At 42.4% G+C, this 26,022-nt stretch overlaps 1 long non-coding RNA gene across 1 annotated transcript; it reads left to right on the forward strand.

Moving 5' to 3' along the window:
* Nucleotides 1-2,079: 2,079 nt before the first annotated feature.
* Nucleotides 2,080-25,575, forward strand: LOC125453754 (uncharacterized). The gene is made up of 4 exons (XR_007247846.2): nt 2,080-2,202; nt 19,470-19,536; nt 21,983-22,103; nt 25,414-25,575. It is a non-coding gene; the product is annotated as an uncharacterized LOC125453754 (long non-coding RNA).
* The last annotated feature ends 447 nt before the right edge of the window (nt 25,576-26,022 follow it).

The raw sequence follows: 26,022 nt of genomic DNA on the forward strand, positions 1-26,022 counted from the left end.
AACAACTGAACTTTCTTCTTCTGAATTTTCAGTCAGTGAAGTCAGAGGGCACAAAGACTCATGTCCTCACTTTAGCCAGGATGCGAACCCATTTAAAGTTAGTCAGTGACCATCTCCAATAAAACAACAAAGAAACAAGTCTCAGAAAAATGTGTATTGATCATTTGTAAAATATGAGTTATAGAATGCCAACTGTGTGGAAGCAGGCCATTTGGCCCAATAATTCCACACTGACTCTTTGAAGAGCATCCAGACCCAACCCCTACCCTATCCCTATAATCCTGCAATCCCATGGCTAATCCACCTAACATGTACATGTTTGAACAATAGGAGGAAACCAGAGCACCTAGAAGAAACCAACACTGACATGGGGAGAACATGCAAACTCCACACAATCAGTGGAATCAAACCTGGATCACAAGCACTCTGAAACAGCAGTGCCAACTACTGAGCTATCGTGCCATGCTGAGATAGTGATAAAATGTCAAGAGGAATTATAATTTTGATTTTAAAGATGAGGTGCTAAAGCTGTCGTAGTGTTCCTGAACCACTAATTCAGAGAGCCAGGCTAACCTTCTGTTGTGGAAGCAAAGAACTGCAGGTGCTAGAGACCTGAAATTCAGAAACACAGCAATTTCTGGAGGAACTCTGTAGGTTTTGCAGCATCATCTGTGGAGTGAAAACAGAGTTAACATTTCAAGTTTGAGAAGAGAAGTTCTGAGGAAGTGTCATTGGACTTGAAATGTTAACTCTTTTTCTCTCCACAGAGGCTGCCAGATCAGTTGAGTTTTTCCAGCAATTTCTGTTTGTACTTGTGTAAGTATCTTTTGAGATGCATTCAAATCCCACCATAACAGTTGGAGGAATTAATATCCAGTTCAGAAAAAATCTGGAATTTGAAGTTAGTCTCAATATTAATGACTATGAAACAATTATCAATTGTTGTAAAAACCGTTTTGTTTCACCAATGTCCTTAGAGAAAGAAAATCTGATTTAACTTATATTTATCTCCAGATCCACATGATAGTTGGTGCTTTGCTCCTGTCAGTAATGACCTACTAAGCTGTTCATTTCTAGAACAATAACAGTAGGCAAGAAATGTTGCCCTAATCAATGATACCCACATCCCATAACAGAATAAAATAAATTCAAGGACCATAGTTTATGATGATGTCGTCCCAAGCTCTGAATGAATCTCCTGCCTTGTAATAATTCTAGATACTCAATACCCATTAAATTACAATACTCTGACAATGATTAAAACTCAGATTTAACCTTGGAGGAGGAAAATTCTCACACAAACCAAATGAAGCATCTTGGCTGGCATTAATGTCAGCCATCCACAGAAAATCATTCCCCTTATGGCAGTAGGCATTTAATGGTGAGGAATAACAGTGATGTACATTACTTTAGGATGAGAACATTTGAAATTTTTGCTGTTCAATTGACAATAAGACTGACAAGATTCGCTTTAACGTAATCACAAATATCTGTTTACTGTAGAACTTCAGATTGATGCATAGCATTGTTGCTGTTCTTAAGTTAAATGAATATGAATCTGAAAATGAGGCTGACTTTTCATTTGCCACTACATTAGGAAAGGTTGGCAATGTTTTTCCTTTGTACAAATTGTAAATTCAGAATTAATGCACAAGACACAGGTCTATAGGTTTTCTTTTCCTTTGTTATGGCAGTAATTTTTAACTTTTTAGGACTGCTGACGTTATTTGGTGTAAGCTAATGTAGCTGCTACTTTGTGCCAAAAGAAATATTTCATACTCTTTCCACAATACACTGTTGATTGATGCTCTCCAGAGCACAATGTTTGGCATGGGAACTTTGAAATAATACTGTTTTGCCAAAGCAGGTCCAGCAATGACTGACAGGCATTACAAATTAGTTATGAGATTCCTGCAGGCAGAAAACCTAAATGTCAGCATTGAGTCTTTATTCACAGGCCTCCAAACGCATTAACTGTGAAGTCAAATAAATGACAAATAATCCCAAATGGGAAATGGAGCTCAGGTGTTCAACAGACTGTTGAATCGAGCACTAAGAACCTGAAATAGAATGGGGTAAACAGCAATCTAAACTGCCCATTCAAACATAGCAATCCTGAATGAAATAGAATTCTGCCCTAAATACTTTCTGTTAACAAGTCGTGTATCATCTTGGAAGAAGAAAGAGAGGCAGCTCATCGTGGTAAGTAGTTTGTCTTTCAGCAGTACATTGCATTAACATTGTTTTCGATCTCGTCAAGCCCTGAAGGCTGAAATCATTTTTCATCCAAATCCTTCAAGGTTTGGGTAGACATTTTCATGTCTCATCGAAGGAATAGGGTCAGAGAGAAAAGAGAAAACCTAAGTCTAAAACAAGGAGTTAAGGTGGCAAAACTGTTCACATATTTGAAGATGAATGACATTTGATCCAAATTATTGATGTTTAGAAATTCTGAGTTGCTCCTCTAAAACACTTGTGTTGAATATAGACATACATGATTTAAGACCAGCAACACTACAGCACACTGACATTGATGAAATTTACCCAGATTGGTTTATGATATTAATATATGTGCATGTGTATATAATTTATGCAGGTATCATATTTGCATAATGTCAACTGAATGTTAGATTACTCTAATGGGTCATTTTAGCAATTCCACTCCAAGGTTAATTTTGGTATTGCTTCAGTTACTTGTTGAAGAGAATAAACCAACAGATTTGGAAATTAAAGGAGGTAGTCATTCATTTTCAGTGTAGTTCAGGTGACATGAACTCAACACAGCTGCTACTCAGACTGCAAGAATCTGAAAGATGGAGTATGATATAAACAGGTGTATAAAGCTAACAATTGTTCTTGGCAAATTTTACATAATGATTCAACCTTTTAAAATAACATTTTTTAAAACCATCAAATTCATTCTTTAACTCAATTTTGGCTACATAGGAAAACCAAGAGAAAATACTTAGCAGGTTACACGGATTCTAAAAGCTGTTCGATTTTTTTAAGCCCAAGAAACAGTAAATGGAAGAGCCCATTGAATCTCAATAATTTGTCAGTCAGGTACATGACTAGTAAAAATATTAAATTCAAAGGTTGATGGCTCCATATTCATTGAGGTTAAAGGAATTTTGTGTGACTCTGTTAAGCTCATGCATTGATCGTGATAGATCTTCATGACCTATGTTCCGGCCAATGTCCCACTTTCCATCTTCCACAAACTTCATCTCCTCTAAAATGTTACCTCACTTATCCTGTTCTACGCTAACCTATGCTCACTCATCACCCTTGTTAATCAACATGTGCTCCCAATGCTTCAACACCTTCATATTTGCAATTCGCACCCTCCCACTTGCATTCCTAGATGTTCTCACCCTTATAATGGGACATCTGTCAAATTGCTGGAAGGGCTTGTTGAAAACAAATGAGAGCATTGAAATGTTATTGGCTAGATCTTGCTGGAACAGTATCTGCCAGGCCCTTCAAGTGGAATCTTTCGAACATAGGACAGACAGAACCTTGTCAAGATGGTGGCAGAGGAGGGCTCCTGCACCAAGACTCAACAGCTGTGACCACTTTTTTGTTTATTTTTTTCCTTTTCCTGTTTTTTGTTTCTTTACTTACTTTACTTTCTGGTTTTCCTTTACTTATCTTTTGTCCTGAGCTCTGATGGCATTGGTAGCGATGAGGAATCCTGGCATGGTCTCGAGTGGGTCCAGCGCATACCTAGTGGTAGTGGCATGTGAGCCCCAACTTAGTTTTCTGGGGTGAGCATGGGGCTGGGTAATACAATTGACGGAGGCGACTTCAGCGAGATAGTCTCGGTGATGAAAGGTGGTGCCTGAGGACCAGTGACTGGGTTGTTGGCTGGGTCCAACACTGGCAGCAGCAGAGCAGTGGCAGGAGTGCATCAAAATGACATCGATGAGGTGTGCCCAGCAGCGAGAGATGCTACTCTGATGTTGGTGAGTCTGGCACAGTCAGAGGTGAGACGGTGAATGAGCAGAATCGGCCTGCTGGAGAAGGATGGTGCCTGAAGTTGGTGACTTCAATATTGGTTGGGTCTGGTGTAGACATCGGTGAGGAGTTGAAGGAGGGATGGTTACACTTGTGTTATTGATGCTGAGCTGGATCAGGGCTGATGGCCTGTCTTTAAGCTAGACCTTTCTATTTTTTCTTATTCATAAAACTATTCAAAATGGCACTGGATTGAGACAACAGTGGAAAAAATTTTCATTGTATTTTACTGTTTTTCACACTCTAAAATAAAATTGATAATAAAATCATTCATTCATTTTTGCTCACTACCTTTCCGGGGAGGGAAGGCTGGTTACAATCCCATCAGGCTGACGGACCATTCTGGGCCTGCGTGAATGATGGAACGACAATCTGTCTCCTGAAACAGAGAATAAATAACCAAGAAGAACAATACAGCACAGGAACAGGACCTTTGGCCCACCAAGACTGCATTGACACATGATGATTTTCTAAACCGAAAGCCTTTTGCCTCTGTGCAATCTGTATCCTCTAATCTCTGCCTTTCCATATATCTGCCAAGATGTCTCTGAAATATTGCTTATTGTATCTGCCCCCACCATCTCCTCTGACAGCACATGAGACATGCATGGAAAGTTCTTTAAGCAGAGGGTGGTGGGTACCTGGAACGAGTCGCCAGTGGAGGTGGTAGAGGCGGGCACGATTGTGTCTTTAAGATGTATCGAGACAGAATGGGCAGGGAGCTGAGGGATACAGACAGGCAACAGGCTTAGATAGAGGATCTGGATCAGCGCGGGCTTGGAGGGCTGAAGGGCCTGTTCCTGTGCTGTAATTTTCTTTGCTCTTTGTTCTTTATTCCAGGCACTTACCTCTGTGTGTAAAAAAAACCCTGTTTCTCACATCTCCGTTAAACCCACCCCATTTTACTTTAAACATATGCCCACTTGCAATTGATATTTCTACCCTCTGAAAAGGACTCTGACTTTCATTCTATCCATGCCTCTCATAATTGTGTGATTTTCTATCAGGTTGTCCCTCATCCTATGACGTTAAAGTGAAAACAAACCAAGTTTGCCGACCTCTCCTCCTGGCTAATACACTTTAAACCAGGCAACACCCTGGCGAACTGTTTCAGTACCCTGTCCAAAACTTCCACATCCTTCTTGCTGTGTGTGGTGACCAGAACCATGCACAATATTCCAAATGTGGCTTAACTAAAGTTCTATAGAGCTGCAACATGACTTGCCAATTTTTATACCCCGAGTGATGAATGCAAATGTGCCATATCCTTATTTACCAGCTTATCCTCTTGTGCTGCCACTTTCCGAGTACTATGGACCTGTACACCTAGATATCTCAGTGTGTTGATGTTACTAAGGGTTCTACCATTGACTATATACTTCTCTCCTGCATTAGAGCTCTCAAAATGGACCTCACATTTGCCAGGTTTAAACTCCATCCTCCATTTCTCTGCCCAAACCACCAGCCTATCTATGTCTTGCTGCATTCTCTGGCAATCCTCCTTACTATCTAGAGCTCCCCCACTTCTGTGTCTTCCGCAAACGTATTAATCAGAACAGCGACATTCTCTACCAAATCATTTACATATATTACAAACAACAGGGTTGACAGCTCTGATCCCTGTGGAACACCACTAGTCCAATCTGAAAAACACCCTTGCACTGCTACTGTCTGTCTTCTATGACTAAGCCAGCTCTGCATCCATTTTACCAGCTCACGTTTTGTATCAGCCTGCCATGTGGAACCTTGTAAAAGCCCAAGTAGGCAACATCTACCACCCTGCCCTCATCAATCACTTTTGTCACTTCCACAAAAAATTCAATCAAGTTTGTGAGACATGACCTTCTCTGCACAAAGCCATTTCACCTATTACTGATAAGTCTATACTTTCCCAAGTATGAATAAATCCTATCACTAAATTCTTCTCCTATAATTCCCCTACTGCTGATCTAAGGCTCACCAGCTTGCAGTTTCCCAGATTGTACTCATTGCCCCCTTAAGCAAAGTAACAATGTAGGTTATTCTCCAGTCTTCTAGGATGTCTTCTATAACTGAAGAGAGTACAAATAATTCATACAAGGCCCCAACAATTTCCTCACCTGCCTTCCTCAGTATTCTGGCATAGATCCCATAGGTGCAGGGGACTTGTCTACCTTAATGCTTCTCAAAACACTCAACACCACCTTCCTTTTTATGTTGACATACCCCAGCATATCAACATACCTTTCCTGGAACTCACTGCCCACCAACTTTGTGAATATTGATGCAAAGCATTTGTTACAGACCTCACCCATTTCCTCTGGCTCCACATATACATTTCTCCTTTGTCTTTGAATAAGCTACCCTTTTGCTCCTTACAAATGGATAAAAAGCTTTGGGATTTTCCCTAATCCTGTTTACCAAAGAATTTCATGACTCCTTTTAACTTTCCTAATTCCTTCTTTGAGTTCTTTCCTGCTAACTTTGTATTCTTCAAGAGCTGACTTCAGTTTCCCAAACCTGATATTCCTTTTACTTTTTGCGTATGCTCATTTTTTTTTGTCATGCATGGTTTCTGAATCTTGCCATCCTTATTCTTCACTTTCATAATAACATGCAGGTCCTGAACTGTACTGAAATAGCATTTGGAAGGTTCCAACATACTAGATGTGAATTTACCTTTAAACAGTATCCCCCCATTCCCCAATTCCTGCCTAAAATTGTGATAGTGAGCCATCCCTCAATTTATTACTTTCACCCAAGGACTACTCTTATCCTGACCATAAGTGACTTAAAACTTACAGAATTATGGCTGCTGTTCCCAAAATGCTCCCTACTGAAAATTTGATCACCTGGCCAGGCTCATTTCCCAATACCAGTTCTACAATAGCCCCTTCCCTAATCAAGCTACTTATATATTTTTTCAGCAAAACATCCTGGACACACCTAATAAATTCCTCACATGTAAGCCCCTGGTGCTAAGTGAGTCCTGGTTAATAGAGAGGTAGATTTAAATCACTCAAAACAACAACCCTGGTGTTTTTACATTATTCCATAATCTGTCCACATATCCACTCTGCTATCCCATCAAAGTGATTGCCCCCTTACTATTCCTGAGCTCTACCTGTAAGGGCTTGCTGGATGAGCCCTCCAAGGTGGTCTTCCTCAGAACAGCAGTCATATTCTCCCTTATAGGTAACACAGCTTCCCTATCTCTTTTTATAACCCTCATTAGCTTGACTGAAACATCTAAATCCTGGAATTTAAGCTGCCAGTCTTGCCCCTCACTCAAACAAGACTCTGTGATAGCTACAACATCATAGTTTGACTGAAACATCTAAATCCTGGAATTTAAGCTGCCAGTCTTGCCCCTCACTCAAACAAGACTCTGTGATAGCCACAACATCATAGTTTTATATATATTAGTCCAAGATCTAATTTCATCCGGTTTACCTCTCATACTCCTTTCATAAAAAAACCTCTCAGACTGCCAGTTCTGCTGTGTTCTGTAACCACTCCTTGTCTGTTCTTTCTCTGAGCCTTACAGGCCTTAATCTATGACTCCTCCCCGTGTATTTCACTTGCTGAGCTACGGCTGTGGTTCCTGACCCCCTGCTATTAGTTCAACACTTTTGAGTTACAAGCAAATCTCGCTGACAGGAGATGCCCCTGCAGTTTAGGTACAACATGTCCTTCTTGAACAGGTATCCCACAGTCAACATTCTGGGGTTTATCATTGACCAAAAACTCAACTGGACTCACCACATAAACACAGTGGCTACAGGAGCAGGCCAGAAGTTAGGAATACCGAGACGAGTAACTCACCTCCTGACTCCTCAAAGCCTGTTCATCATTTACAAGGCACAAGTCAGGAGTGTGCATTGGAATACTCCCCACTTGCCTGGATGACTGCAGCCCCAACAAGACTCAAGAAGCTTGGCACCATCCAGGACAAAGCAGCCCGCTTGATTGGCACTACATCCACAAACATCCACTCCCTCCACCACCGACGCTCAGTAGCAGCAGTGTGCACTATCTACAAAATGCACTGCAGAAATTCACCAAACATCCTCAGACAGCACCTTCCAAACCCACAATCATCTCCATCTAGAAGGACTAGGGCAGCAGATAAATAGTAACACCACCACTTTCAAGATACCCTCCTTCCCTGCCACCCCAATCACTCACCAACCTGACATGGAAATATATTGCCTTTCCTTCGCTATCACTGGGTAAAAATCCCAGAATTCCCTCCCTAATGGCAATGTGGGTCAACCTACAGCAGGTGGACTGCAACAGTTCAGGAAGGCAGCTCACCACCACCTTCTTGAGGACAACTCGGGATGGGAAATAAATGCTGGCCAGACAGCAACGTTCACATCCCACAAATGAATAAATGAAAGAAGACCTGCTTTGAAAGACATCCTAATGATCCATACACCTGAAGCCTTCACTTCTATACCAACTCTTTAGCTACATATTTAATTGTATTATCTTCCTATTCCTAGCCTCCCTGGCACATGGCATAGGACATAATCACAACATTACAAGCCAGAGATCCTGTTTTTCAACTTCTTTCCTAACCCCCTGAGCTCCCTTTGCGGGGCGTCAGAGAGTCATAGAGCACAGGAACAGACTCTTTGATCAAACTTGTCTGCATGCACCAGTCAACCAAATCCCACCTAATGCCATCTGCCAACATTTGACCCACATCGCTCTAAGCCCTTCACATTCATACACCCATCCAGATACCTTTTAAATGTTGTAATTCTACCCGCCTCAACCACTTCCTCTGGCAGCTCAATCCATTCACGCACCACACTCTGTGTGAAAAAGTTACAAGTCAGTTCCTTTTAAATCTTTCCCTTCTCACCTTAAACCTATGCCCTTTAGTTTTGGACTCGCTTACCCTGAGAAACAAAAACCTTGGCTATTTATCCTATCCATACTCCTTATGATTTTATGAACCTCTATAATGTCACCCCTCAGCCTCTGATGCTCCAGGGAAACATGCCCTGGAATACTCATCATGTCTCTGTAAGTCAAACCATCCAACCCCAGCAACAACTTTGTAAATCTTTTCTGTACCCTCTCAAGTTTAACAACATCCATCCCATAGAAGGGCAACCAAAATTGTACACAATATTCTAAAAGTGGCCCCACCAATATCCTGTACAATCATATCATGATGTCCCAATTCTGGTACTCAATATTCTAACCAATGAAGGCAACCATGCAAAACACCTTCTTCACCATCCTGTCTATCTACAACTCCATTGTCAAGAAACTTTGCACCTGCACTCCTAGGTCTCGGTGTTCGGCAACACTCTCTAGGACCTTAACATTAAGTGTATATAAGTCTTGCCCTGGGTTTACCTTTACAAAATGCAACATCTCACATTTATGTAAATTGAACTCCATCTGTTTCTAACTGGCCCATCTGATCAAGATCCTGTCATCTCTCTTTCTGCCTATGCCATTAGTACCAATGTGGACCACAACTCTACCTGCTCATTCTCCCCCTTCAGAATATCCTGTACATGCTCAGTGATATTCTTGACTCTGGCACCAGTGAAGTGACACACCATTCTGGAGTCTCCCTTATGACCACAGAAACATCTAACTGAGCCCCTAACTATAAGTCTTCCACTACTACTGCTTGGCTACACTTGACCCTCCCTGCTGTACAACAGAGCCAATCACCATATTACTGATCTGGCTGTTGCTACTTTCCCTGAGAGGCCATTCACCCCAGTATCAAAAATGGTGTACCTATTAGAGAGGAATGGCTATAAGGCACTCCTGCACAGGCTGCCTATGCTTATTTTTTTTTCCTGGTTGTCATTGAATCCCTACAGTGTACAAACAGGCCCTTTGGCCCAAAAAGTTCACACCAAGCCTCAGAGCATCCCACCCCGCTATAACCAAACTCATCTATTCATCTCTTGACACTAGGGGCAATTTAGCATGGCCAGTCCACCTACCCTGTACATCTTTGGACTGTGGAAAGAAACAGGGCCACCCGTAGGAAACCCACACAGACATAGGGAGAATATACAAACTCCACACAGACAGTCACCTGAGGGTGGAATCAAATCCAGATTTCTGGCGCTGTGAGGCAGCAGTGCTAACCCCTGATCCACTGTGCCACCTTTGTCACTCAGCTCTTCTGTGTTGGCTTTACTGGTGATGTGGCCCAGTCACTAAATGCGCTATTCACAACATTCTCAACCTCACGGAAGCTCCATAGTGTATCATCCCACAGCTCCTACCACTCCATGTGGAAAAACAGGAGCTGGGATGTAGCGGAACACACTTCCTGCACATGTAGATGGCAGGGACACTGGAAGAGTGGAAGAAGAGCTTATGGATCGAGAAAGAAACAGAGCAAAAGATGGAAGGAAAAGATAAAGAAATTAAAAATGACAGCAGAAAATGTTCCTTCTTAAATTTTTAATTTCTGATACTTCCAACCACAATTTGTTTCATTTAGGAATGAGAATCACCAGTTTAAACTATTCCTGTGAAATATTTTATTTATTCACCTCTCTTCCCCTTCACACCATCAGACTTTCCCTTTTGTTCCTCCCACCCCTCCCTCATCTTCATATCTTAAAAGCTTTTAGATCTTCATCTTTCTTCAGTTCTGAGGAAGGGTCATTGACTTAAACAGTTAACAGTTTCTCTCCACAGATGCTGCTGACCTACTCAGTTTTTCCAGCATGACTTTTTAAATTTGAAATTACTCCTGCTCTGGGCTGGAGAGATTGATTGGCCTAGTTTGCATTAACAATTAACACATCGTTAAACAGGCACGTGCATTATTAATTATGAGTCCAAATTTTCTGCAGTGTGTTTAATGGGAAATTAATGGGAAAATCCAGCAGATTCCTAAAAATAGCTGTGGGCTTTGTGGGGTGTGTCTTCTAAGGGGTAAGAACATATTTGAAGCAACGAACAAAGCAGCATGAATAAACCAGAACATTTTGGAGATCTGCAAATTATTCTGTTCCCTTAATCCTTCTGAACTGGTTGCACATTAATAAGAGTAAGCTTTATCTAACACATCATAATTTTTAGATTTAGACCGTTTAATCCAACCCAATATCCTTCATTGGATTCCTGCAGGCTAATACTTAGACAACCACTGCCCAAGTGAAATGTGTTCAAGATCTTAGGACTGGTCCCCTCATTAGGACATCTGTAGCATTCATTAGAATTGGGTGTGTTCTAGAATGAATTGAGTTGGCCACAATTACAGCCAGAAAAGTTGAATTCAAAGTTTGTTGACATTTTGCTCAGATTTCTTGCGAAATGAGGCAGGGAACACAGTACCTGAAAAGTAAAAGACTCCCTCAATTTAATGGTATTGAATTCAGACTCTCATACAGTCACAGAGTCATACAGTATGGGAACAGACCTTTCGGTCCAACCAGTTACACTGACCATGTTCCCAAGCTAAACTAGTCCTACCTATCTGCGTTTGGTCCCTATCCCTCCAAACCCTTCCTATTCATATCCAAATGTCTATTAAATATTGTAACTGTACCTGCAAACATCACATCTTCTGGTAGTTCATTCCATACAAGAGCCACTCTCTGTGTTTAAAAAAAAAGCACCTCATGTCCTTTTTAAATCTTTCTCCTCTCACCTTAAAAATATGCCCCTAGTTTTGAACTCCCCCACCCTAGGGAATTGACCCACGTCAATCACCTTATCTGAGCCCTTCATGATTTTATAAACCTCAATTAGGGTTACTCTGCAAACCCTAGTGAGTAAAATATTGTTTGTTTAAGTAATGAATATATAGGTCATTAAACATTCAAACATGAAATCTAAAGTTAAAAAAGTCTCTGTACTCTATGCATCATTGCTTTTAATTCACTGTGCAATCTGTTTGTATGTCATAATAAGAGCTGCTGATATGGGTTGAAACCTTTTTGAAAGATTTGGGTAGCATCAAACAAATTGCTATTGAATAAAAACACTTGATCATAGAAAGCTATGTTAATACCGCTGAAAATATAACATTTTGTTGATTGTTGCTATAAATATTCTGCCTTAAAATTGTACAAAAATAGCAAGATTACTCTTATATTCAATGAAAAATCTGTGCTGCAATAAAAAAGTGCACATTATTAATGGACAAGGAATTTTCTTTGCTCTTTCATGTGATGCAGGCATTTGTTGTTCATACCAAACTGTCTTTGAAGAAGCAGAAGCAAGCAGCTGTCTTGAGCTGATGCAGGCCATGTAGTGTGCATACATTCATCATACTACTAGGCAAGATGTTCTAAGATTCTGATTCAGCAACAGTGAAAGAATCTGGGATTATGTGGGGCTTGGAGGGGAACTTGTCAGTGCCCCTGTCCACATGCATCTGTTGTCCTTATACTTGCCCTTCCAAGTGACAAAAGTCATTGGTTTGGAAGGTGCTGTCAAACAACCCTTGAATGAATTGTTGCAGTGAATTTTATGACTGGTACACACTGTGCATCAGTAGTAGAGGCAGGGAATTTTCAGGTTTATGAATGTGGCGCCGAACAATTGGGTTGCTTTGTCTGGATATGGTCAACATGCTTGAGTGTTGTTGGTGCTACATTCATCCAGGCATGTGGGAGCATTTGTCACACTTCTGACTGAAGGTTTGTGAGGAGACAGGAGATCTGTTGCTCAGTACAGAGTTCCCACTAACTTTGTTTATATTTATAGGGCTGGCCTAGACCAATATCTTTTCAATGGTAACCCCTGCTCTGTTGTTGGTGATGATTAAACACTGCTATTGCCGTTGAGTGTCGAGAGGAATTATTTTCTCTGTTATTGAACAGAGTATTGTCAGGCACTCATATGGGTGAGAATGTCACTTGCCACTTACCAGCCTAAGCTTGGCTGTTGTCCAGGCTTTGTTGTACATGAACTCGACTACTCGAGTACCTGAGGTGGGAGTTCTGAAACTTGAGTTCATGACATTTATTGAGATCAAAGGATGGCTATTGGAGCTGTGAGCTCTGAGGCAGCAGTGTTGTCTGTGGAGTGGAAATTCAGATTGGGTAGCCCTGGGATCAGCAATGAAGCCCCTTTGAAGGTGCTTTTTTTTGCCTGTGGCCATGGCTTAATCCTTGTAGTCCTGACAACAGATTGCTGATAACAACACAGCCTGCAAAAAAGGTCAGCGTCTTTCACTTCTGCATGCAAGTTGTTCTGTGCAGAAATGGACCTTTTTTTCTGAGGATTTCCAACTGATTGGATTTATGGGCCATTTCTGAGGGTATCATAAAGATTCCCAGGTCAAGATGGCAGCAGAGGAGAGATCCTGAGCCAGAGCTTGTCTGCTCTGAACACTTTTCTTGTCCTCTTTTTTCTTCCCCCCCTTTATTTTCCTTCTTTCGTTTACTTACCCGAGCTTAGATGTTATCAACAGTGGCAACAGCGTGGGCACAGTGCGGACCATGAGCAGGCCCATCGTGAAAGAAAGAGGGCTTGTTCTGGGTCTTAAGCGAGCCCAGCATGGAGGAGAGTGGGCCCAGTGTGGACTTGAGTCAGCCCTTACTTACTATGTGTGACAAGCTCAGGGCTGGGCTTCGGAATCTGTGCCAGATTGCGGTGACATTGCAAAAGCTTCTTATTGTATTTTACTGTTTTGCTCACTGTAAAATACATGTGACAATAAAATCATTCATTAATTCATTTGGGTCTGGAGTCGCATCTAAGAAAGCCAGATAATGACAGCAGCTTCCTTTCCTGAAGAAGAAAGTTAACCTGACGTGCTTTCAGCAAAATTGATAGTTTCCAGGCACCATTTACTGAGGCCAGCTTTCAATTTGAGATATTTTATGAATTAATTGATTTTAGTTATTGGCTACATTTACGTTCCACCAGCTGTGATGGTAGGATGTCAACCTATATCCTGGGGACATTAGCCGAGATCCTGCATTTACAAACATTGTCACTATGCCCCTGTGTTACAATACAGTATTAGTTAACAAACCTGCTTATACAGCTTGCCCTTAATTTTGCCAATAAAATGAAGATGCTGGAGTTTTCTTCATTGAAAATGTAAGATTAAACGTGAAGTCACTTCACCTGATGAAGGTGATTTGTAATTTCAAATAAACCTGTAGGACTATAACCTGATGTCATGTGACTTCTGACTTTGGGAATCTTTAAAGCTTTATGATACACCTTAACATGAGTTATCATGTCCATATTCCCCTGTACAATTCAGGCAGCGTACCAACATGTAAACCATATGCTGACAACACTAAGTGTTAGAGAGAATGAAAATTATTACACCCTGGAAGGATGGTCCAGTCAATAGATACAAATAAAAGTCCTCAGCTTAATACATACATATAGTCTAACATTCACCATCCTTTCCATCCTTTGATAAGTTTTTTTTTATAAAAATACAAGCCCTTCATTCAGGAATATCTATTCTGTGAGCAACTGCAAAACTGTCTTCACAACACGTTAAGATTTTTCCAGCTTGCCCACTTTCATTGGCAGTGAGGCAGCAGCTGGTGTCTGGAAGGAATATATTTAGAAACCCGTGTAGTGCAACACAAAAGAATCAGATTTAAATAACAAACTGAAAGCTGTATATTTTCAAGTTTCATTCTTACTGTTCACTATCCTACCAACTCTATCATGAAAAACACACCTTACTTCACCTTTAATGTTTAATCCCCATTAGTAGAGCATAAAAGGGCACAATAGAGCAGTGATTGCAGTGTAGCAATTCAAAATCTCTTATACTATACAATGTTATAAACAGCTAAAATATACTGTCAGAGACAAGAACACCAAATAAAAGAGTAAGAAACAAAAATGTCAAAAATACAGAACTAGTTCAGCAACATCTCATAATTAAAATCTTGGTTGACAGTTTGGTTAGAAAACTTTCATTGAAATAGTTCTATCAAGGACTCTAACAAACATACTGAAAATGTTTAGGGCGGCACGGTGGCTCAGTGGTCAGCACTGCAGCCTCACAGCGCCAGGGACCTGGGTGCAATTCCAGCCTCGCGTAACTGTCTGTGTGGAATTTGCACATTCTCCCCGTGTCTGTGTGGGTTTCCTCCAGGTGCTCTGGTTTCCTCCCACAGCTCAAAGATGTGCAGGCTGGGTGGATCAGCCATGCTAAATTGCCCATAGTGTTCAGGGGTGCGTGGGTTATAGGGGAATGGGCCTGGGTGGGATGCTTCAAGAGGGGGGGGGGGTGTGGATTTGTTGGGCCAAAGGGCCTGTTTCCACACTGTAGGGAATATAATCATTACCACAGTCTTTTCAGATGCTGGTAAATTTTAAATTTATAAAAAGGCAGATTACTACCTGAGTGACTGTAAATTGGGAGTGTGCAGTGGGTCCTGGCTATCCTTGTGCACCCATTGCTGAAGGTAAGTATGCAAATGTAACAGGTGATAAAGAAGGCAAATGGTATGTTGGCCTTCATTGTGAGAGGTTTTGAATACAAGAGTAGGGATATGTTGCTGCAGTAATGCAGGGCCTCGGTGAGGTCACACCTAGATATTGTATGCAGTTTTGGTCTTCTTTTCTGAGAAAGGATGCGTTTGCTCTTGAGGGCATGCAGTAAAGATTTACCAGGCTCATTCCGGGGTGGTGGGTCTGACATATGAGGAGAGAGTAACTGGGTTTGGATTGTTTTTGCTAGAGTTCAGAGGAATGGGGAGGGTCTCATAGAGACTTATAAAATTCTAACAGGACTGGACAGGGTAGGTGTAGGGAGGATGTTCCTGATGGTGGGTCTGTCTAGGACCCGGGGTCACAGTCTAAGGACAGAGATGAGAAGACATTTTTTCACCCAATGAGTGGTGAACCTGTGGAATTCATTAGTGGAGGAAGTAGTTGCTGTCAAAACATTGGATGTTTTCAAGAGATGTCTAGGTAAAGCAATTGAGGCAAATGGGATCAAAGGTTATGAGGAGAAAGCAGGATTAGGCTATTGAGTTGGACAATCAGCCATGATCATGATGAATGGCAGAACAGGCTCAAAGGGTCGAATGGCCTCCTCCTGCTCCTATCTGTTATGCTTCCATGTTTCTATGTCGATATGTTCAAATCATTTCAGAGTTTCATCATCTGCATTTTTATTTTATTTTTACCTCCATCAAATTATGGGCTTCAGAGACTTTTGTGAATAATGTATGATATGCCAGCACATTCCTTAATTCAACTGCTGTCTTGCATGCAACATTATTACCTACTAATTACCCTGTTTGTAATAGATTGGCCCATATTTTGTAGTAAGTGATGAATAAATGGTACCAGTCAATCATTATATGTTAAACTGGCTCACATATTTTTAATGGAATTCTGAATTGGAGCTTGTGCTGATAAGAAAGTTGCTTTGCTAGAGCAACATGTACAGATAGTCTGTGATCTGTGCAAGCAGGGAAAACATCTGTATGTTTCCTCAATTAAACAGATTGAAGAATTCTTATTGAGGTGCACAGTTTGAACCAGGAAGTGCAAATTGGAATATTTAAATCAATGCTAAAGCACATAGACAAAACAAATGAAAAATCTGAAAAGAAACTCTGGATGCCAAGAAGGAGGTAATATTGTTTTTTTTTTTCATTAGTTTACAATTTCAGACAGTAATGAAAATTTTGAATGAATGTTTTCCACATTTGTAAATTTTCATTTCCAGAAATGATGTATGACAGTAAATAAGCCTATCATGTCGTTAAAAATGTAATTAGAATTAAATCTAATCATTCAGGAATGTACACGCCTAAATTTTGTGGTGAATTTAGTGGAAATCCAGCAGATAATTATTACAAAAATCACGCCATGCCATGCATTAGTGTAGTAAGTTGGTTGGTAAACTGTTGTTATACTGATACCTTCTGTCCAACATAATATGTCCATTGATGAGTTTTCAGTACCGTTCACAACTCCCTGCTTCCTGATATGATCTGTATCCATATGAAACAAGACCTGGACAATGTTCAGGTTTGGACTGATGAGTGATAAGTAACATTTGTATCACTCAAGGCCCAGGTAATGAAGAGAGAATCTAACCATCTCCTGTTGACATTGAAAACTTGCCTATCATCCACCAGTTAGGAGATGATGGAAAGCACTGCGGTGTTTGGATGAGTACAGTTCCAATATGACTTGAACTTGCTGATCAACAACCCATCCATCACTTTAAACATTCATTACCTTCATGTCTGAGGTACAATGTCAGCAGTCGACATTATCTGAAAGATGTTTTTGTTTGCATGGCTGGAGAAGCAATTCCAGTTTGATGTCAACGTTAACAATCCAGTCAATGGCTTCAGCTAATTTTGTGTGATGTTTATGATGCCACTAGGGATAGTTCATTCAGGGTGAAGGTTCAGCACAGGGGTGATGGTGTGACATGGTTGGCCACTGTTAAATTACTGCTACTCCTCAAAGGTCCACTTATGAAGCAAGCAGATATATTTTTCCCTTTCCAATCTTCAAATGTTTGAGGGTTGTTCAGATTTTCTGTGCAAGATTGAAAGCTGAGACTTCATCATTCAAAACAGTTCTCAGAATGTAGCTGGTGATGTTCACAATCATCCAGAAGATGTGCTGTCAAGTGGTATTGTCTGTTTGTAGCATGTGGAGTGTGTTTCAGTGAGGACCACAGGATTTCAAGCGATTTCAGATGTGAGACTCTCGTTATTGAGCAATGGGAGCATTTATTTCACTGCCAGCTGGTAGTTTCTTTAAATGGGTTGTTTTCTCTGCAGTCTTCGGAAGGTTTCATGTGTGCCGACATAGGAACCACTTCAAACGTGTTGGTCGCAATATCCCAGAAATATATTCCATAAAATCCCGAGGCAGCCAGCTGTCACATTTGTCTGGAGGGAGACAACAACCTTCATGCAGTCTTCTAAGTTCTGCAAGCTGAAAACCTGTGAATTAATGCTCGCTTCTAGGCAATGAAATCCCAGCCACTGTGAGTCTGTTTCAAGTAGTAAAAACACTTGGAATAGCTACAAAGAGCACTGCAGCAACTCATCAAGGCATCTGTACCAGCACTTAAAAACAATGCTGCCAATGCCCATCAGAAATGACATGGAGGGCTGTATCACTTTACCCACACACTTTCCCAAAGTTCTGTTATTCTACTTGTCAGACTCATGACCAGCTGAATGATGTGTCTGCCTCTCATGATTCAAGATGTTATTTTGGAAGGCAATTTCTATATCTACTAAGCATGTCGCAGTGGCAAAAATATGGGTACAGAAGACAGTTTGTGTACAACTGCATCATGGCAACGGCAGGATTCTCTGTTTGGATATGTAGAAATTTTGTTTTTGCCTGTAATTACATTCCAGCTACACATTTACGGAATGATATCCCCTTCTGTTGATGTAACTTAGCTTTTACTGGTATTCTTATAGCATTATTAAAATGGCACACAAACCATTGTCCCTTGGGTAGCTGGCTGCCTTTAAAAAAAATCCTTTAACTTTCAGATAATGCATGCGTCTGCAATGTGAAGCACTACAAGCTCATGTGAACACTCCTTCAGTCACCTGTTTGAAGCAACAGTGCCCTGTCAACAGTGAAATATTGCTGTGCTCCATGCAGAAGACTGCAAGAAACAAACAATAGCATTCCTTAATGATTAGATTGAATTTATGACATTGCATAGATCATGGAGCACATCTTTGAACGAGAAATACTTCCTCATGCACTATGCTACAGACAACTCAAGGCAAGGGGTTCACATTCAGTATAGTCTGGTGCCTTATTTTCTTCAGAGTCTACTGCATTAGCTGCCTATTCTCTCCTCCTATCATCTCTCCAGCTTGTCCTCAACAATAAGTGAAGTCAGAAGAGCTATAAAACTATTGTCCTGAGGAAATTTCCTTGATATGTACTGTGAACCCTTTGGATAAAAGTTACCCCCTTGTAAACCTAGCTACTGGCTCTGGACAGGATTCTTCAGATTGACAAGTTTGACAAGCCCCTGCTTCCACATGATTGAGAATGACACAATCTTTAGAATGCTGAAAGTTTGTTTGAAGAGGCCTGACAGTGCTCTGCAAGGTGCTGCAGCTTATGTGTTGAATACAATCATGGCTTCATTTTGTTTCTGTAAATTATAGTAAATAAATTAAACTTTGGTTCATTTTGGGAAGGACCTTTTGAAGTTGTCGGAAATTGCTTGTGGAAAAGATCACATTCATGCGTGTTACATAGATCTGACTTTATATCTACCATCCAGATTCTCCAATCTTACTAATCACATTGACCCCAAACCAACATCCACAAAACGTCCCAACATACACCATCAGGGCAACTGACCAGAAAGTCTACTCTTAACTCATTTTTATCACGTAAATACTGTCATAAAACTATTACCTTGCATCCATAATTAAATGCTGAAGTGTCAATTTGTAAAATAGAACCATTATAAATCCATCAGCAGAATAAAATATTGAATACATTTCTTCTCTCCTCACCAGCACACTATGTCATGAAGCAATCTATTTGGTATGAGAGCATCTAAAATTGGAAGATAAGTTAAAGCAGGTAAATTCAATGTCTATTTCTAGCTTAGAAAGCTTCAGTTACATTTAAGAAGCTGTATAATTTATTATGCTTCCTGTATTTTGATGAGTTGACATTGGCTTTACTCTGTCTTTTAGCGTTATCATAAAATGTACTTTTGTTTTTCTGCAATGCAATATAATTCACAGGGCCTTCAAACCCATTTCTCCACTTCAAGATAAAATATTCATTGTTCTATCATTGTTGGTCAACTAAGTAACTGTAAGTGAATGACATTTTATTATGGATGCACTCCAAACATTGCAGAATGACCACTGAATCAGCACTTCTTCACAGGCTTACTGTGTCTCAGCTGATAGTCTTCAAAATAAGGGATCTGTGCTCTAAAAGGTGTAAAACTAGCTGTTCAAGCAATATTTAAGTGAGCAGTTTACATCATACATTCATCTTTATCATGCTGAAGGCATTTATTTTCTTATTTGTGTTTTATTCTTAACATAGAATGGTAATAATTGCCGTATAACACTCTTTATTCATGATACCATTAATTGTGTTATGCTGTATTGTATCTAATTCTGTGGGACTGGTATTTGAATGCACCATTTTATGTTTAACTGGGCTCAGAAGTATTATTTTGGTGGTTAATTGCTTTAATTTTATGTTTATCTTTTCTCAAAATGTGCGTTTGTGAAGGTTACAGGTACTACCAGTTTGCTTACGGAGATCAATGCTGTTCGAATGGCAATTAAATGTATCCAGTGACCCCCAATTACCAAAAAACACTACTCAATGTTTGCCTGTTTATTGACTGTCAGTCACAATGAAAATAAACTACGTTGTCAGAAACAGAATTAAAAGCCACAGAAACAGAAATATGGTGTGAAACTCTGTTTTAGAATCTCAGCACACAACGAATGAGTTTGCTTACTTGGCACTGTGGAGAAACAAGAACTGGAACAGCAGAAAAATGAAGAAGGCCGTCTGTGATTTGTTCTCACATGTGCAGTGCACTTCAGAAGATGGTTTAGAGGTAGTTTCGGCAGACAGCAAGACACTGGTCCCAGAGGTCAAGATTAAGAAGGGGCTCTGTTGCAGAGGAGCTAGGTGAGAACTTCAAAATACAACCTGTAGAAAAAGGCTAACAACACAGTGTGGAGCTGGAGGAACACAGCAGGCCAGGCAGCATAGAGGAGCAGGAAAGTTGACGTCTTGGGATGGGACCCTTCTTCAGAAATGGGGAAGGAGAAGGGAGCTGGGAAAAAATTAGAGAGAGGAGGAGTAAGGCTGGGGAAGGTAGGTGGGATGGTGATAGGTGACTGCAGGTAGGGGATTGGTCAGTGAGATGGGTGGGGTGGAAAGGTGGGAGAGAAGTTGGACAGGTTGTGTCAGGCTAAGGAGACGGGGATGAAGGGGAGGGTGGGACATGGGATGAGGCCAGCGGTGGTGAGATTTAAAACTGGGGAATTCCATGTTTAGGCCATTAGGCTGTAGGCTCCTGAGGCAGAATACGAGGTGTTGTTCGTCCAGTTTGTGGGTGGTATCATTGTGACACTGAAGAAGGCCCAGGATGGAGCAGGTGAAAGTGAGTGAAGAATGGAAATTAGAATCCAAACAGACAAAATTTTCCAACTCTGGATGACAGCAAGGAGCAGCTCCAAAGATTATCATCGATATTTCAGCAAAGAGAGTGCAAGTGGAAATGGAGTAAAGAATATTTTATATGCTCTGCAAAGAAACAGGCATTACAGGTACCCATGCGGCTATCATGGCCACATTTTGACTTGGACAAAATGAGGTGAATTAAAGGGGTAATTGTTCAAAGTAAGAACAAGCTTAGCTGGGCAAAGGAGGGTAAAGGCAGATGAAGACTGCTCAGGCTTCTTTACAAGGAAGAAGCGGAGAGCCTTCAAACCATCCTGATGTGGAATGAACAAGTAGAGGCTTTGCTCATCCGTGTTGAAGAGGGGGCAGTAAACATCAGAAAAGTGGAAATCGTAGAACCAATGTAAAGCATCAGAATGATCACAAATATAAGTGGGAGCAGTGGATGCCAATAGTCCCATTGCAACAGAAGACTGTGGGCCAATGTTACCATACCCTTCCCACTTGTTATCCCAGCTCTGCAGTGGTAAGTGTGGTTCCATTGTGACTGCTGAGCACCAGTCTACAGTCCACCTCCACAGTTTACGAATTCCCTTCAGCCATGGTACCAGTATGAAGGATCGAACAATATAGGAAATTTGGTTACTTTCACAGTAACATCAGAATTTCTTCCATACTGGTAGATGTAGTGTTCCCTTGGCAATGAAAACTGCTTTATACAAATACTTCTGGGCTCTCCTCTTTTAGGGTTCATATTGCTACATTGCACATTTACTGATGAAGATTGCAAGGCTATAAAAATTGTTACTTGATATTTGCTTTTTTTTTGACAATTTAAACTCTTGTCCTTCCTTTATACATCTAGTTGGCGTGACTGAGACTGGCTGGAATCGAATGAGAAGTTGTTGAGGGTGACGACTCGCTTCCAACACAAGTCCTCCTCCTGGAACCATCCCCGCAGACCTCCCATTGACTGAGAACGAACGGTCAGTCCTAAGCAAGGGGCTCACCTTTGTCCTCCTCCACCCACACAGCAACGAATACCAGTCACGTTTGGACATTGAGCAGTTTTTCCGCCGCCTTCGCCTCCACGCTTACTTCTTTAAGCGGGAGCCTAACCCTCCCTCCACTGACCCCTTCACTCACCTCCAACACAAGTCCTCCTCCTGGACACCTCCCCCAGGCCTCCTACCCTCCCTTGACCTCTTCATCTCCAACTGCCATCGAGACATTAACCGCCTCAACCTCTCCACCCCTCTCACCCACTCCAACCTCTCCCCTGCAGAACAGGCAGCTCTCCGCTCCCTCCGCTCCAACCCCAACCTCACCATCAAACCCACAGACAAGTGTGGCGCAGTGGTAGTATGGCGCACTGACCTCTACATCGCCGAGGCCAAACGCCAACTCTCCGACACCACCTCCTACCGCCCCCTTGATCATGACCCCAAAGCACCAAACCATCATCTCCAACACCATCCATGACCCCATCACCTCAGGGGACCTCCCACCCACAGCCTCCAACCTTATTATTCCCCAACCCCGCACGGCCCGTTTCTATCTCCTTCCCAAAATCCACAAACCTGCCTGCCCTGGTCGACCCATTGTCTCAGCCTGTTCCTGCCCCACCGAACTCATCTCCACCTATCTGGACTCCATTTTCTCCCCTTTGGTCCAGGAACTCCCCACCTACGTCCGTGACACCACCCACACCCTCCACCTCCTCCAGGACTTTCAATTCCCCAGCCCCCAACACCTCATTTTCACCATGGACGTCCAGTCCCTATACACCTGTATTCCTCATGCAGATGGCCTCAAGGCCTTCCGCTTCTTCCTGTCCCGTAGGCCCGCTCAATCCCCCTCCACCGACACCCTCATCCGCCTAGCCGAATTCGTCCTCACCCTCAACAACTTCTCTTTCGATTCCTCCCACTTACAGAGGACAAAGGGTGTGGCCATGGGTACCCGCATGGGCCCAAGCTATGCCTGTCTCTTTGTAGGTTACGTGGAACAGTCCCTCTTCCGCACCTACACAGGCCCCAAACCCCACCTCTTCCTCCGTTACATTGATGACTGTATCGGTGCCGCCACTTGCTCCCCAGAGGAGCTCCAACAATTCATCCACTTTACCAACACCTTCCACCCCAACCTTCAGTTCACCTAGGCTATCTCCAACACATCCCTCACCTTCCTGGACCTCTCAGTCTCCATCTCAGGTAACCAGCTAGAAACTGATGTCCATTTCAATCCCACCGACTCCCACAGTTACCTATAATACACCTCCTCCCACCCACCCTCCTGCAAACATTCCATCCCCTAATCCCAATTCCTCCGCCTCTGCCACATCTGCTCCCAGGATGAAGCATTCCACTGCCACACATCCCAGATATCCACGTTCTTCCAGGACCGCAACTTTCCCCCGCAGTGGTCGAGAAAGCCCTTGACCGCGTCTCCCGCATTTCCCGCAACACATCCCTCACACCCCACCCCCGCCACAACCGCCCCCAGAGGATCCCCCTCGTCCTCAGATACCACCCCACCAAACTCCGGATACAACGTCATCCTCTGACACTTCCACCATCTACAATCCGACCACACCACCCAAGACATTTTTCCATCCCCACCCTTGTCTGCCTTCCGGAGAGACTACTCTCTCCGCGACTCCCTTGTCCGCTCCACATTCCCCTCCAACCCCACCACACCCGGCACCTTCCCCTGCAACTGCAGGAAGTGCTACACTTGCCCCCACACCTCCTCCGTCACCCCCATCCCAGGCCCCAGGATGACCTTCCATATCAAGCAGATGTTCACCTGCACATCTGCCAATGTGGTATATTGTATCCATTGCACCCGGTGTGGCTTCTTCTACATTGGGGAAACCAAGCGGAGGCTTGGGGACCACTTTGCAGAACACCTCCGCTTGATTCGCAACAAACAACTGCACCTTCCCGTCGCGAACCATTTCAATTCCCCCTCCCATTCCTCAGACGACATGTCCATCATGGGCCTCCTGCAGTGCCACAATGATGCCACCCGAATGTTGCAGGAACAGCAACTCATATTCCACTTGGGAACCCTGCAGCCCAATGGTATCAATGTGGACTTCACAAGCTTCAAAATCTCCACTTCCCCTACTGCATCCCAAAACCGGCCCAACTCTTCCCCTCCTCCCACTGCATCACAAAACCAGCCCAGCCTGTCTCTGCTTCCCTAACCTGTTCTTCCTCTCACCCAACCCTTCCTCCCACCTCAAGCTGCACCTCCATTTCCTACCTACCACCTCATCCCGCCTCCTTGACCTGTCCATCTTCCCTGGGCTGACCTATCCCCTCCCTACCTCCCCACCTATACTCTCCTCTCCACCCATCTTGTTTTCTTTCCATCTTCGGTCCGCCTCCCCCTTTCTCCCTATTTATTCCAGTTCCCTCTCCCCATCCCCCTCTCTGATGAAGGGTCTAGGCCTGAAACATCAGCTTTTGTGCTCCTGAGGTGCTGCTTGGCCTGCTGTGTTCATCCAGTTTCACACTTTGTTATCCTGATGTTGAGAGACCAGCTGCAGGAGGTACATAAGAAGCATGGATTCGAATTAGGTTTTACGGGGATACATGAATCCAGTGAAAATTGTACAAAGTTGCTATTAGCTGGCACCATCGTAGGTACAAAGATAACTAGACACAAGATCTCAGGTATAAAGTAGAAAAATAAGAAAAAAAGTTAAAAGTTCAATATTACAGTCCTTCTTGAGGGAAGCTTAACCCTGGGCCTAGATCTGGGCTCTTCCATCCCGACACTGAGATCAACACCAGCATGAAGCAGTTGATCAGCCTGGAGTCTCTTTGACAGACTGCAGAATCATGTTGCCATTCTCCTGTGCCATCTTTTCTCTCCTGATCAAATTGTCACTGTGAGCCTGCGCTGGGCCAATCTTGGCAATGAGGTCCACCGAAGCTGCTGGTCCTGTACCAGGCACTGGGTCCAAACTCACCTCCCTCGTCAACTACCAGGAACACACTCTCGCCTTCCTCTGCTGCTGCAGCCGGGAGCACAAACCTGCATCAGATTCCTTGAAGCTGTTCGAGCTTCCACAGAAGGTAAGTAAGGGGAAAGGATGGAAACAAAGCAGGGAAAGAAGAAAAAGGGTAAATGCGGATGGAGCAGATGAGCTCAGCACGCTGCACTGCTACTTTGCTGCCATCTACCAGACTCAAGTGGCACAAAGGTCTTGAAGGTTGTCGGAGATTACAAGGATATGACATAACACCCTTTTTCTGGTTTTAATATCCATGTATTCATTCGCAGGTTGTGTTGTTGGTAAGGCCAGCAGTTGTTAATCTCTCATTTCCCTGGAGAAGATGGTGATGAGCTCGCTCTTTTGATTAAAACTGAGTGGCTTGACGGGCCAATTCAGGAAGCAATTAAACTCAACAACATTGCCACGAGCTGGAAGTAACATTTGTGCCAGATTGGGTAAGGACAGCAGATTTGAATTCTTAAAGAACATTAATGAACCAAATTAATTTTAAAAACAGTTTGTTAGGTTCATGGGCACAATTACGGATAGGAACATTTTATTTGAGTTTACTTAATAAACTGAAATTAAATTCCCTTGTTACCATGGTAAGATTTGAACTCCTTGTGCATATGTTCATGCAAATATAACCCATCCACCTGCACAAAGATAAAATCTGGCCCCATTTCCTAAATTACAAGTCCAGTAATATAAGCACAATGCTGAAACCCATTCTTTTTGTAATGCATTACTCTGGAACCTAAAACCTGGGTGAATGAAAACAGAAAGTGCTGGAAGTACTCTTGAAAGTTAACCTTTTGAGTGACTCTTTTAGAACCAGAACATTGCTATTAGGAAAAGTAATTTCATTACTTGAACTGTGTATAAAGATTGGAAAG

The sequence above is a fragment of the Stegostoma tigrinum genome, chromosome 7, assembly GCF_030684315.1.
Source record: "Stegostoma tigrinum isolate sSteTig4 chromosome 7, sSteTig4.hap1, whole genome shotgun sequence".
Taxonomy (NCBI): domain Eukaryota; kingdom Metazoa; phylum Chordata; class Chondrichthyes; order Orectolobiformes; family Stegostomatidae; genus Stegostoma; species Stegostoma tigrinum.